This window comes from Gadus morhua, chromosome 5 (genome assembly GCF_902167405.1).
Source record: "Gadus morhua chromosome 5, gadMor3.0, whole genome shotgun sequence".
Lineage (NCBI taxonomy): Eukaryota > Metazoa > Chordata > Actinopteri > Gadiformes > Gadidae > Gadus > Gadus morhua.
Window position 1 is genome coordinate 334,094 of NC_044052.1, and position 15,606 is coordinate 349,699.

Consider the following 15,606-nt stretch of genomic DNA (forward strand, 5'->3'; position numbering starts at 1 on the left):
CAAACCGTATACGGGCTCTAACAAGACACTTGAAAATTGACACACAATCACGTCTCTGGCCTCCATCTATCGTTTCCCTCCTGCTTAAATAAATGGCCATCTTGGCTTGACCAAAAAGAAAATTCAGGAGCTTGCCTTTCTTCTTTTTGTTTTTCCTATAGGAGAAACCAAATATGAACAACTGTTTACTAAATTTTTCTTTGAACAAAGACAAAACGGACCTCAGGTTTTGGAACAGTGGAATCAGTCGTGAACAGTCAACAAAGCAGTGAAAAATGGTTTCCCTCAGGTTACAGAAGAGACACTTATCCGACACACTAGGGTTTAGAATAGAGACAAAAGCATTGACTGCTATGATTCCATGTAAAACACGCCAATGCAAGTCCCCAATGTTTTTTGTGACTGGAGCCTTGTACAGTGTACTCCATGCTGGTTTGACCTCAGCTTTTACTCTGAGATGATCCCTCCAGGGAGTGTCAGTCTTGCCTTTAAGTTTTTCCTTATTTAAAGCTTTCACACATCCCATGTAAAGGGACTTTCCACTCGCAGAGTCCATGGACATCCACTCCTGCCTGTCCAGCAGAGGACCCAAAGCCTCACAGTCCTTCCCAAAAGGCCGGATGCATATCTTAGGGAAAGGGTCACTATGATCAGGTGTTAAGTCTCCTTTAAACCATCCAGTCAGAAGAGCTCTGTCCTCTGAGGACAAGGCCTTCTTAAAACCGTCCAGTCTACGTCCCACCACACGTGTGGATCGGACTGCCAGTCTTCCCGCCACGTTTTCTGCATTGTCCACCTGAGCACCAGCCACCTGCAACAACTCCTGGACAGTTGTTATCTCCTTCTTCTTCAATAATCCAGTCATGTTTGGCACCTCCTCCCATGCAGCCGCTAGACGAGCCCCCTTTAGAATGGGCTCCCTTAGCAGCCAGTACAAAGAGGATGTGGCTTCTAAGCAACCAGCCTCCATCACACTCCATGTTTTCAAAACACTTAGATAAAAAGGTGGTACAATATTTAGATTGAAGCAAGAACAGTCCAGAGAAAACAACGTTTTTCCAAAACCTAAACCTCCAACCCAACCAAAAACAATTCCAGCTACTTGTCTCCACGGGAGATTTTGTGGTCCGTATAGAAAGCTTTGTAAAAACTGTAACCTGAAAGCTGCTTTCCTGCTTGCTAGACTTGCTATGCCCTGTCCTCCCTCTTCTTTAGGTAGAAATAATATGCTTTGTTGGACCCAATGGAGCTTGTCCCAAAAAAAGTCAACAATAATACTCTGCAATCTCCCCAAAAGACCTGCAGGAGGCTCCAACACAGCTAGCCGGTGCCACAGAGAAGAGGCCACCAGGTTGATAATAATGATTGATCTGCCTCTGTATGACATCCTGGGCAAGAGCCAGCGCCACCTCCCCAGCCTGCCCTCCATCTTCTCCACCACTCCCTCCCAGTTCCTTTTCTCTGCAGAGTCATCACCCAGTTGCACTCCCAGATACTTGATGCCATGTCTTTCCCAGAAAATCCCATCAGGTAACTTAGGTACCCTCCCATGCCAATTCCCACTTTAAAGAGCACTGCTTTTAGCCCAGTTGACCTTAGATGAAGACATATTTTCAAAGGACACCATAATCTTCATTAATTTTTCCACATCACCATCATTATTTACTGCCACAATAATATCATCAGCATATGCCGACAGATGCAACGGTACACAATTTACAGACAGTTTTACCCCACTCAAGGCTTTCCTTATTTTTGACAAAAAGGGTTCTATAGCTAAGGAGTATAGCATGCCTGACAATGCACATCCCTGGCGAATACCTCTCTTGATTGCAAAAGAGGCAGTTAAGCCACCATTTATTTTGAGCACGCTTTCAATTTGATTATAGAGGACTTTAATCTTGTTGGTAAAAACAGGAGAGAAACCAATAGCACCCAACGTTTCCCAAAGATACTGATGTTCCACTCGATCAAAAGCTTTTTCCTGATCTAGGGAAATCAGACCGAAGTTCAAGCCTAAGGTTTTGGAGATCTGTAGGTAGTCTCTTATTAAGGAGATGTTGTCTTTTAGCGACCTGCCAGGGACACAGTAAGATTGGTCGATATGAATTACATTTCCAATTACTCTTCTCAGACGGTTTGCTAGTGCTTTTGATACAATTTTATAATCCGCACATAGCAGACTGACCGGCCTCCAGTTTTTAATTTCTGACAGGTCTCCCTTCTTAGGTAGCAGAGTGAGGACTGCTCTACGACAGCTTAGAGGAAGCTTTCCTGCAGCCAAGCTGTCATTTATGACTTCTAGCAAGTCCACCCCGATCGTGGACCAAAAACACTTATAAAAATCCACAGGTAGACCATCAATTCCTGGGGCTTTCCCATTAGCTGTGCTCATGAGCGCCCCCTGCAATTCCTGCAGAGACAGTGGTTGCTCTAAGCTAGCATTGTTATCTTCTGACAACTGAGGGAGCTGGTCAAAAAACAACTCTCCTCTCTGGTCAAACTCAGTGTACTGACAGTTATAGAGCACTGTGTAAAAATCCACAGCCCTCTTTCTTATATCATCCGACTGAGTGAGCTCTATGCAGCTGATTGAATACAATGAATTATTCTGTTTTGGCCATTCTTTTTTTCTAAATTAAAGAAAATTTTTGAAGGAGCATCCATTTCTACTAGGTTTCTAAACCTAGATCGGACCAAAGCACCCTGGGCCCTTACTCCCAGCAGGTCTGCCAAAACAGCTTTTTTGTCTTTGAAAGCTTTAAGATGTGATTGGTCTCCAGTAGAATTACTCAATTCCTGGAGCTCCACAATACTGGTCTCTAGGTTTTTAATAGATTGAGCCGCCTCTCGAGTAACATTTAAGTTGTACTGTATACAAAACTGCTTAACCCGCACCTTTCCTAAGTCCCACCATTGCTGGAGGGATGAATGTTCATGCTTCTTACACCTCCATTCTTCCCAAAGAAAGGTTAAGCATTTCTTAAAAGTACAATCATTCAAAAGTGAGATATTAAGGTTTAACACTGTTTATAAAAACAGTTCCCACCAACAGAAAATGATCTGAGAAACCTACTGGACTCAAAAAACATTTTTTAAAAATCTGCAAATGATGATTAAAACAATAAAAACGATCTAATCTAGCCAGAGTAATATAATTATCTCTGGCATGAGACCATGAATATTGCCTGCAGTTTCCATGTTTGGATCTCCACACATCACTCAACTCATACAGTGTTTCCCACACATTGACGAGACTATGGCGCCCCGCCATAGTCTAATTTCGGCCGCCATAGTCTCTGCGTGCACATGAATTATTATTATTATTATAATTTTTTTTTTCTTGCTCAGACGAAGTTCGTGTCGCTCTCATTGGGAAAAAGAATCGCCACATACACCCCCCCCCCCCCCCGTCAACAATCGCTCCATACCACCCCCCCCCCCCCTCAACAATCGCTCCATACCCCCCCCCCCCCCCCATAGTCTCCAAAATTTCTGTGGGAAACACTGTCATAGGTTGCAATAATTCTTTTTAGAAACTTCCTTGACTGTAAATTTGGCTCCAAATGATTTCTGTCTAAATCATCCACAGTGCAATTAAAATCACCCCCTAGGATTAGGAAATCAGTTTGAGCACAGCCTGAAAGAGTGTCTGCTAATTTATTTAAAAAACAACATCTTTCTTGTGGGTTAACAGGGGCATAGACATTTAACAATGTAAAGGTGTTTTTTTCATATCGTGCAGTGACTTTAAGAAGTCTTCCCTTTATAATTTCTTCACAGTCAAACGATACTGGCAAAAAGTTTTTTGGAAAGAGAATTGCCACTCCAGCACTCAAATTGCTATTGTGACTAAAAACGATATTGCCATCCCATTCTCGTTTCCACTCGACTTCAATGTCCGCAGTGGTGTGTGTTTCTTGTAAAAAAGAAAAGTCTATGCCCTTTAATTTTACAAGTTCAAAAAACAAAGCTCTTTTTTTAGCATCTCTCTCTCCATTTAAATTAAGAGATGATATTCTAAAACTAGCCATAAGTACAGCAAGAGTAATGAAACAATAAAAAAGTATCTCCTTACTCTTGATCATTGCTGATTTCTGCGTTCACTCTTTGCACAATCTTTCTGAGTCTATACACTTCCGTGTCCATAAGACCATCAGCGCCTCTGTGTCTGATCAACCATTTAGCTGATTCAACAAACAAGGAGCGGTTTGGGAAAACCTCCCCTACATTGACAGCCCGTCGTCCTTTCATCTTCTCGAGGAAACTACGAATTTGCTCCAAACTGTAACCATTGGCTTTCTGACCATCAGCTAAAGATGAATCAGATGACTCTAAATCACTATCTGTGTCAGAGCCTCCATTTGTCCCACTATCCTGCACTACCTTTTTTTTTTACCTTGTCCTTGCTTGTGACCTTGTCTTTCTCTTTGTCCTTGGCACTTTAAACAAATTTTCATCATCTCTTATTCTTGTCTCCCCGTCAGTTGTTAAAGTATCAACGTTCATTTCCTCTTCATCCTCTCCCTCAACACTAGTCTGAGTGGGTGCACTTATGACTATATTAGACGAAGAAGTAGAAGCAGAGGGCTGCCCTCCCTCCTGCTGAGAATCTGTATTTGGCTGCTGGGCTGCGGCCTCCTCTGACCCCCCCTCACTGCCTGCCTGCTCCCCTGTTTCGGCAGCCACCACTTCTGCCACTACATCTGACCTCCCTTCTTCCACATCTACAACCTGGAGCACTGCCTCTGCCACTACATCCTGTCTCTCTACTACTTCAGCCTGTGGCTCTGCCTGTGCAGCCTGTGGCTCCTGGGCTTCCACCCCCTGCCTCTTTTCTGGACAGCCTCTCGCCAAGTGCCCCTCTTTCCCACAGCTAAAACACTTCATTGACTCAGTGGTTACAAAGATGGTGTAGTCAAAGCCATCGACTTTAAACTTCATCACCACCTTCAATTCATCATTATATTCGTTTTTAAGGATCATGTATACCTGCCTTCTGAAACCCACTAAATGTTTTACACGAGCTGACTTACAGCCGGAGGAAAGAAACTTCATTGCTGACACAATTTGCCCATGACGTGACAGCTCCCTTTCCAAAGCCTCGTTGCTAATAAACGGAGGCAGGTTCGATAGAATTACTTTTTTTGCAGGATTAACCAGCGGGAAAACACCAATATGCGTATTTCTCAACACAATTCCCCGCTCCACCACGGTGTTCACTTTGTCCAGCGTGTCTACAAAAATAACAATCGCGCTGTTCATCCTGGATGCGGCTTTCATGCTGTCATATCCCACCAGTTCACCCACTGCCAGACAGCACTCCTCTACGGAGTATTCCGCTCCAACAGGGACTTTAAGCCCATGTCGGCGGGTAAGATTTTTAAAAGCCCCGCTACCCTTATTACTGACGCCGGCGGCCACCGCGTCCATAGCGACCGGGTAAAGACGCGATCAGCGCCCCCCCCCCCCCCCCCCCCCCCCCCCCGCCGCGTAAAAACCTTCCTGGTGCTTAAAACAACGTGAGGGAAAGGGACAGTGACCAATTGTGAGAAAACACCGGTGTATATTTACAGATACCTTGCTTCGGAAGAAAAACCATCCACTCCAACACGCTCCACACACTCGCTCAGCAAACACAGAGAGAGAGAGAGAGAGAGAGAGAGAGAGAGAGAGAGAGAGAGAGAGAGAGAGATGCAAGATCCCAATATTCCATATTGGATCTGGGCCCAACATTTTTGTATGTTGCCCAAAAGATGTACGCATGTACATCTACAAAGAGTAGAGAGAGAGCGAGAGAGAGAGAGTTGTAGAGTTAGATCTGGGTAGGTACCGGCGTTGGCCAGCAGGGGTAGGTGTAGAGGTTGGGGAGGGGGCTTCGGCACGGGGGCTGCGAAGTACTCAGAATATGACGGTGTTGGAAATCACAAACTTGTCTATCGTTAAAGAAACGATAGACAGAGTTCTATCTGTATGACAGAAAGCTGTGGGAATCTACTGCCTATGGCCAACATTTAAATGACAATGTACACACTATCCGCACGCCGCGCTGCGAGTGTACTCGTCAATAAACAAGTACCCCTATGGGAAGGGGACGGGGGTTCCGCGACAGGACCTGCGGAGAGGGAGGAGTAAGGTGAGAAGGGTAAGGGGGCTGCGCGCCAGGGCCTGCGGAGAGAGATGAAAAGGGTGGGAAGGGGGGGGTTTACGACAGGATCTGTGGAGCGGGAGAAAGGGACGTGGGATGTCAAAGGCCAGTGAGGGGAGGGGGCCGAAGTGGGAGATCAAAGGAGTTTTAGGGGGAGGGAGAGGGAGAGGGGGAGAGAAAGAGCAACACCCGCTTTGGGTATTCTGTTGAGAGAGAGAGAGAGATGAAAGGAGTTTTATGGGAAGAGAGATTAAGGGAGATAAGGGGGAGAGGGGGAGAGAGAGAGAATTAACACCCGAACTGGGTGTTGCTGCTGTAATTGTTTCAGGAAAACAAGATGGCGACTATCGCCCTACAGTACAGCGCCGGAGCACGCAAGATGGCACCGTTGCCTTCCAACCGCGTGAGAGAGAGAGAGAGAGAGAGAGAGACAGAGACAGAGACAGAGAGAGAGAGAGAGAGAGAGAGAGAGAGAGAGAGAGAGAGAGAGAGAGAGAGAGAGAGAGAGGGAGAGAGAGAGAGAGAGAGAGAGACAGAGAGAGAGAGAGAGAGGAAAGGAGTTTTATGGGAAGAGAGATTAGGGGAGATAAGGGGGAGAGGGGGAGAGAGAGAGAGAATTAACACCCGAACTGGGTGGTGTCTATCGCCCTACAGGGCGGCGCCAGAGCACTCAGGCCACAAAAATGGCACTATTGCCATTAAAACGCGTGAGAGAGAGAGAGAGAGAGAGAGAGAGAGAGAGAGAGGGAGAGGGAGAGGGGGAGGGGGAGAGAGAGAGAGAGAGGCGGGGGGGGTGGTGTAACACTTGAACTGGGCACCCCGCTGTTCTTGTTCTATGCCAGACCAAGCGGTCCTTACACAAAGCAAGATGGCGTCTATTGACCTAATAAAATGCGCCATAGGTTCCCAGACTACAAAGATGGCGCTGGCGTTTGTAACAAAAGAAACCTACGTCAACAAAACGCGCCGTCCCTTTAAACACCGAAACCACGTGCTTCACCCAATGCCCGTGTAACAAAACAAAGTGCGTCGCAAATTGACCTAGATATTATTCGGCCAAACGCACTGTATTGGATCCCTGTAGGAAGTATGAGATGCCGGCAAGTTTGTTTCCACGGCGGGTTAGTGAAGCATGCAAAGCAGTTGGGTTAAAACTGCGCAAGGCCGCCTCTACGGATGGGTTATTACTCTAGAAAAAATTGCACAATGGTGTTCACATCAACCGTGTCGCGGGGAACCGATCCCATTCGAACCCCAGGGCCAACAAAGCCCAAGCCACCGGGAGAATATGCAACCAATTAATAGAGTAAGTAGACTATCCGACTACTTTGCACCGCTCCGTAACGGCGATCAACCCAAGTAGTCGGTTATAAATAATACATTAGTGAGCACTTCGTCCCCCCACTATTTAACAATTAAAACCGCTGTAACACGATAGTGAGCACTTCGTCCCCTCACTATTTAAATTAAACCGCATGTAATATGTCTCCAAAACGGTACAAACATTAGATCTAGATGGGAGTGGATACCTTCTATCTACAGTCCCATAAAAAACACACTTCTGGCCCCTTGCTCCTTGAATATAATTATTTAATTAAATCTGTTAGCGTTGTCCGCGTCCGTCCAAGTACACGGCTGTTATGATTTTCAACCCGAAGCCCGAAACCACGGAGCTCCGCGACCAGACGGAGGCACTACAAGCTCTTCACCTAAATGTTCTTATAACTAATTAGATTGCAGATTCAATCTTTAAGACAATGGGTTCTGCTTACCTAATACGTGTGTGGCCTGCGAAGAGCTTGTTTTGCGTCTCGGTGGTCGCGTGTGTCCGAGTTCCGGTCCCGGCACTTCCCAAGAACGTTCAGGGTCACCAAATTGCAGCATTCTTCAAAGAAGTGGTCCAATCCCGGATCGCTTTTAACTCACTTTATTTGTTAAAGTATTTTGGTATGGTAACTACGGAGCAAAAGGAGGGGAAGAGTGTCTAACACGTGCTGAGCGACTCCCAGCTGATCACCCTTAGGCTGATCTGCCTGAAGTTTCTGAATTCTCTACTTCCCTGTAGACTGTTATGTTCAAATCCACGCGGCCTGTGTGAAGTGGGCGGAGCCGGTGTGACATATTAGCCTCGGCTTCCTCACTTGTCTGAGGTGCTGCCTTCTGTGGATGGAGCAGCTATTGCAGCCTTCAGTAAGGTCCTGCTCCCCTTGTGGCTATGTACAGTATTTACGGCTTATATGTGTGGTCCTGCTTCCTAGTGGTTATGTGAGGGTAATACAGCTTGTGTGTTTGAATCTGCTTCCTAGAGGCTATGTGGAGGCAGCTTATGTTCTTAAATTACGTAACAACATTAATCCTTTTTCTAGTGTTCAGTAATGGCCACCCATTCATCTTAGAAACCACTTGCAGCACCACTTTTTTCTTGTAGCAGTAGGCTACAGTTCTTTGCAATTGGCTGCTGTTGCTTTCAGATATCAATCTATTAAGGTGACTCAGTTTGAAAAATGTTGATGGGACCTGCACACTATTGTAAAAAAAAAAAGGTAATTAGGTGGGGCACTTTTCTGGGTAATCATCAACTGTCTAATCTTCTACCAGTTACTGATGATGGTGTAATCTGTCTCGTGGAGCCTTCTGCCATTACACACCTTCATGCTGTTGTAAGTGCTCTTAATATTCCACAGATTTGTAATAATGGGTAGAATATAACACAAACATTCTGTTTCATTACAGGAGGATGATGATAAATAAATAACTTTGGATTCAATTAATTGTTCCACAATAAAACTTGCGACTTCTTTCTCTCTAACAGAGCAAGGCCGGAAGTTACAATGAGGAAGAGGGTCCATCAACCTCCACAGCACAGCTTACCTCAGTATGATGTTGTTCAGCATTGACCCACAACTTACAATGACACTAAGTAGATATGGCACTGTGAAATTCAACCTCATTTATGTTCCTATAGCTCCCTGTGAAACGACTTTACAAAGTATATTTAGAATCCCTAATAAACAAATCACACCTAGAAATGGAGCACATAAGGCTGCAGATCACCAAAACAAAAAAGGAAATACAACTGCTGGACCATCAGTTAAAGGTGGGTGACGTGCCCACAGGTGGATGTTTTTAATTGTTTCAACAACAAAGGATTAACAACTGTACAACATTTGCCCTTCTAGGAAATAAAGAAGACCCCATAAAATGAGGCATATTGTCGTTCTTTGACACTAGGGAGATGATGGGTCAGTTAGAAATGATTGAAGCATATCATGTCTCTAACAGCTCTTCCATCTCGTGCATCAGCAGGGGGGTCAGGATTATTATCTGGATCATTGGGGGAAAGAGTAGGACATTGTTCTCCTCTAATAGTGGCAATGTTGTGGAGAACCACACATGACAGCTCTCTCCCTCAGCCTGGACTCTGTTGCCCCTCCCATAACCCGGCAGGTCTCCCTCTCTCGCCCTGCCCCCTGCTTTACTCCTGAGCTTCGCCTCATAAAGGCAGCTGGCCGCCAGCTTGAGAGGCGTTATAGAACATCTGGCCTCACTGTACACCAGGAGGCTTACAAAGACCATGTCAGGGAATACAAGGAGGCCCTCTCTAAGGCAAGGATACTCTACTACTCCAACCTTATCAATAACCAACAAAACCACCCCAAAAAACTTTTCTCAACCATCAACCGTCTCCTGCGCCCCCCTGACGCTCCCAAACCGTCTGACGCACTGGACCTGTGCTCCCGGTTCCTGGAGTTCTTCCACAACAAAGTGGAGACCATTCACAACCACCTCCTCCAACACTCTTCGTCACTGTCTCACCCTGACCTTCATCTTGGTGCCGACACCCTGCAGTGCGGTCTCTCCGCCTTTGCAACACTGGACGCTAACCAGGTGCACGACTTAGTGTGTCGAGCTAAGTCCTCCTCCTGCAAGCTGGACCCCATGCCCACCTTCCTGGTGAAAACCTGCCTACCTGTTATCTGCCCCTTCATAACTGACATCATCAACTGCTCGCTTGGTTCTGGTGTGGTGCCCGCAGGCTTCAAAACTGCAGCAGTCATTCCCACCCTGAAAAAGCCCGGTCTGAACCCCGACGACCCCAACAACTACCGCCCGATCTCCAACCTTCCTTTCCTAAGTAAAATCCTGGAAAGAGCAGTGGCTTCCCAACTCCAACACCACATGGCCCACCATGAGCTCCTTGAACCCCTTCAGTCTGGCTTCAGAATTCACCATAGCACCGAAACTGCCCTCATTAAAATCACTAACCACTAACCTCACTGCCGCCGACAATGGCCTCATCTCCATTCTTATCCTCCTCGATCTCTCAGCAGCCTTTGACACAGTATCCCATTCCATCCTCCTCACCTGTCTTGCTGAGCTCATTGGTCTCAGTGGCTCAGCCCTTTCCTGGTTTCAGTCCTACCTCGCCAACCGCCAACAATACGTCACCTTGGACGATGCCACCTCCATCACGGCACCAGTCAACCATGGTGTTCCCCAGGGATCCGTGCTCAGCCCTTTACTATTCACCATTTACATGCTCCCCCTTGGTCAAATCATCCGTCATCATGGTCTCAGTTTCCACTGCTACGCTGATGATACCCAACTATACTTCAGCACCAAACCCTCAACTCAGTTTCCACCGGCCCCACTCATCAACTGTCTGCAAGACCTAAAAATCTGGATGACCTCTAATCTACTCAAATTGAACAGCAATAAAACAGAGCTCATGGTCGTGGCCCCCAAGTCACTGCTCAGGAAGGTTGGGGATCTTCTGCTGGAAGTGGATGGCTGCCCTATCACCCCATCCCCCGTAGTCCACAACCTGGGTGTCATCCTTGACCCCACCCTGTCATTTCAGCCTCATATCAAAAACACCACAAAATCTGCATTCTTCCATCTGAGAAACATTGCAAGACTCCGACCCTCACTCTCAGACTCAGTCACTGAAACACTCATCCACTGCTTCATCTCCACCCGTCTGGACTATTGTAATTCCATCCTCACAGGTCTCCCCTCCAAAACCTTGGACCGACTGCAATATGTTCAGAACTCAGCTGCCAGGGTTTTAACTGGCACTAAGCCCTGGCAGCACATCACCGCCATCCTTATGCAACTCCACTGGTTACCTGTTAATACCCGGATCAAGTTTAAAATCCTCCTGCTCACCTACAAGTCCCTGCATGCTCTGGCCCCCCGTTACCTCTCTGACCTCCTCCATCCCTACACCCCCCTGCGGTCCCTCAGGTCCTCTGCTAAGGACCAGCTGGAAACCCCCCGCACCAGACTCAAGACCTTTGGGGACAGGGCCTTCTGCGCCTCTGCCCCCACTCTGTGGAATCTGCTCGCCCTCCATATCCGCTGTGCCACTTCAGTGGAGTCCTTCAAAAAGCTCCTGAAGGCACACCTCTTCTTAGAGGCCTATGGCCTTTAACCTGCCCCCCCCCCCCCTGTGTACACCTCTTGTAAAGCGACCTTGGGTACCTTGAAAGGCGCTATATAAATTGAATTTATTATTATTATTATGCCACTATAATGTCACAAGCCCTTTCCGGGGTGACCCTGAGCCTACGAAGGCACTGGAACCGGGCCTTGAGTATGCCGATGGTCATCTCCACTCTGGCTCATGTCCTGCAGTGAGCCAAGTTGTAGTGTCGCTGTGGGCCAGGGTCAGGGTCAGGGTAAGGGGTCAGCAGATAGCGCTGGCAGGGGTACCCTCTGTCTCCGAGTAGATAACAATCAAACTCTCCTATGATAATACAAGATACACTTTATTGTTTCAGTTGCAATAGGAGGAAACAAATATTGATCATAGGATATAACTATATACTGGATAGATAAACTATATATATAAACTCACCACGGGCAAATCTGGCACTCAGTGTAGACTCACGAAACATTCGTGAGTCATGCACAGACCCAGGCCACTTCGCTTCCACATTATTTATCATGTGGGCTGCATCACATATGATCTTCACATTGGAGAACAGTAATTAGCTGTATAGTGAAGTATATTTCATTTGGAATGTTAAAGGCTACTATTTAGGCCTACCTGTACATTAATGCTGTGGACAGATTTCCTATTCACATAATCTCCTTCATTTATTGAAGGAGCTATGATAGGAATGTGAGTGCCATCTATGCAGCAAATCACACCTGGAAACCCTAAAATATATCAAATTGACTGATTAGTGCTTCAAGTCTCAAAGCTTTATGACATGAATAAATTATTGCTTAGAATGTTACCTGCAATTCTGTGGAACTCTTTGAGAAGTCTGCTGGGTCTGTGACTTGGGAACACTACAAACGTGTATATTAGCCGTTTCAGTGCAAGTGTCACATTTCGAACAGCCCGACAGACCGTTGCCTTGGACACATGCTCTGCATCACCAACGTTATACAAAAAACTGCCGTTGGCAAAAAAACGCTGTGCAATACAAAGAATTTGCTCGGAACTGAGAGCGTGTCCACGATGTTTCATGTGAACTATGTGAGGGCTGAGAATATTGTTTAGATAAATTATAGATGATGCAGAGAAACGGAAACGCTCAAACAGGTACTCATCAGGGAATGATAAAACATCCAATCGGGCTCTAATAACCCTCTCCCGACGGAGATTTCTGCGGAGTATCTGCGCCTCGACATCAACTGGCTCTTCAATAAAAGGACACGCCATGTCTGCCACTGCCTTCCGTCTGCAGGCTTCAACTTAAGAGCAGGAGAAACTCAGGGTTAGTTGAAGAAGGCCTGCCAGCGAGCAGGTAAGTTTCACAGAGTATGTTGCCAGGGTAACTGACTCAGAGTTAAGCTGAACTGGCTTTGTGAAACCGAAAAACCAGAGTTTCCCTCATCTCGGGTTTAACTAACTCCGAGTTTTCACCAAACCTGCTTTCTGAAACGGGCCCCTGGTGGGAGAGACCGTGACAACATCAAAATGAAGACATTGACTCAGGCTAAAAGCTTTTTATTTGTGTTTTGTTATGATCCTAAGACATCATAGAATGTATTTTTGTATGACAACTATTTACAGCAGCCGATCTCTGATTTCCTCAATATTTTAACGTCAACAGACAGGACCTGAGGCTACCATTGCATACAAAGTTAAGATTTGTTGCTCTTTTCAATACAGGTAAACACATTCCGTCCGAGAGGAGGCGCTGTGTGAAGAGGCCGTGGTCTGAATTGGAAACAAAAGCTGTGATTATGGAGTTAGAATCATGCCAAAACCCCACACACACGGAAAACGTGTTTTACTCACGCACAACGATTCACACACACACACAAAACGTGTTTTACTCACGCACAACGATTCACACACACGCAAAACATCATTCACAAACGAATTCATTTTGCTTCAGAAACAAATACAGTATGTTTTACACATACAAAGAAACATATTTTTTCAATTACAAACCACACTGAGCGTGTGTGTGAATCGTTGTGCGTGAGTAAAACACGTTTTGCGTGTGTGTGAATCGTTGTGCGTGAGTAAAACACGTTTTGTGTGTGTGTGGGGTTTTGGCATGATTCTAACTCCATATGTGATGAAGCATATGAAGCCATATATTTTGAACAGACTTCTGGTCACGAGCGCTCAACGTGCATTGTGCAAAGACAAAATATTCGTGATTTTGTGAGAAATAATGGCCTAAAGAAAAAAATTAAGTAGTATTCACACATGGAATAGTTGATGTTTTGCACAGTTTTTTCAAGAATCAAGCTAAATTCACACATCAAGTTAAGTGCTCCTTTTTTGGTCGCTGGTGGTTCGCGGTTTTGAGTGCCTTGCGTTTGAGATGTGTTTAGTCTGATTTTATCAATCTTGCCTTTGAGAGTTGTCAAGACTGCTTTAATGTCCTCACAATCCTGTCTGCAGTCTGTGCGTCAACTAGTGTCCTTGCAGGCCTGTTCTAAAACTTGGTCTGTGTTTCAACTAGTGTCCTTGCAGGCCTGTTCTAAAACTTGGTCTGTGTGTCGACTAGTGTCCTTGCAGGCCTGTTCTAAAACTTGGTCTGTGTGTCAACTGGTATCCTTGCAGGCCTGTTCTAAACTTGGTCTGTGTGTCAACTAGTGTCCTTGCAGGCCTGTTCTAAACTTGGTCTGTGTGTCGACTAGTGTCCTTGCAGGCCTGTTCTAAAACCTATGTCCTCATAAACCTCTTTGGGGTGCTTACAAGCCTGTATGGGGAATGAGTCCCTGTATACCACCAAAATGTCTGTGTAAATCTGTGTGTCGCTATCTTTTGAAATATGAGGAAATGTATTTTTGTAAAAAGAATGGACATTTTTGATATATTTATTATAGCTCTAGCACCTCTGGAAAGAGGTGTCCTCGTAGGCCTGTACTGAGCATAATTTACAGAAAATTTTAAGTGTCCTCCTAATCCTCCATACCTGTATGTGTGCGGGTGTGTGTGTGTGTGTGCGGGTGCTATTTTTTATAAGACCGACAGAAAGAGACTGAGTCACCCTCATCCCCCCAGAACCCAAACCCAGGGAGGAGGTCCTCCTGAGTGAAGAAGGACCCGAAGGTGTGGATGTGTGTCAGTGTGTCTGAGGACCCTGCTCCACCTGGGGACACTCTGTAGAAGGACAGAGTGCCAGCAGGCCGGTCCAGATACACTCCTACTCTGGTAGAGCCAGCGGGGCGGAGAGGTATGGCTGTCTCTCTACCAGTGTACCCGGCAGTGTAACCATGATCATCACAAGCTAGAGTCCAGGACTTGTTGTTCAATCCAAGTCCGCTGTCACCCCATCCTCTCCTTGTGATTCCTCTGTATGTCACTCCTATACCAACACTTCCTTTCCTCTCTACCTCCCAGTAACAGCGGCCAGTCAGAGCCTCTCTACCCAACACCTGGGGCAGGGAGTGAAATCTCTCTGGGTGATCCGGATACGACTGGTCCTCTCCAACCCGCGTCACCTTTCTGTTGTCCTCAGACAGAGAGAGTTCTCTGTGGGCTGTGTTTGGGTCCAGTGTGAGTTCACAGGCATCTGACGGAGAACAAGACATGATTAATAATAATAATAATAATGGATTGAAATTATATAGCGCTTTTCTAGACACTCAAAGATGCTATACAGTGAAGGGGGGACCTCACTAGATTAGATGCTGAACCATTCTTCATTGTCATCATCATCACTTGTACTGTTCTCCTGCATTCTCCTCTTTTTTAATCTCTTTCAGACTCTTGTGTGAACGCTCTCTCTTCTTCAAACATTAACATAGAAATAAAAAAATATATATAATAGGTACTATAGTGGAATCATGTGCTGTATATTTTCCAAGCAATAGTACACATTGTATTTAAGATAATAAAAGTTACATATGCATAAATAGTATTAATACACACTATATATACATAGATATGTACATACATAAACATATGTACACATGCATATGTGCACATAAAAATACACAAGTACACGTACAATTACATATACATACGTACACAAAGT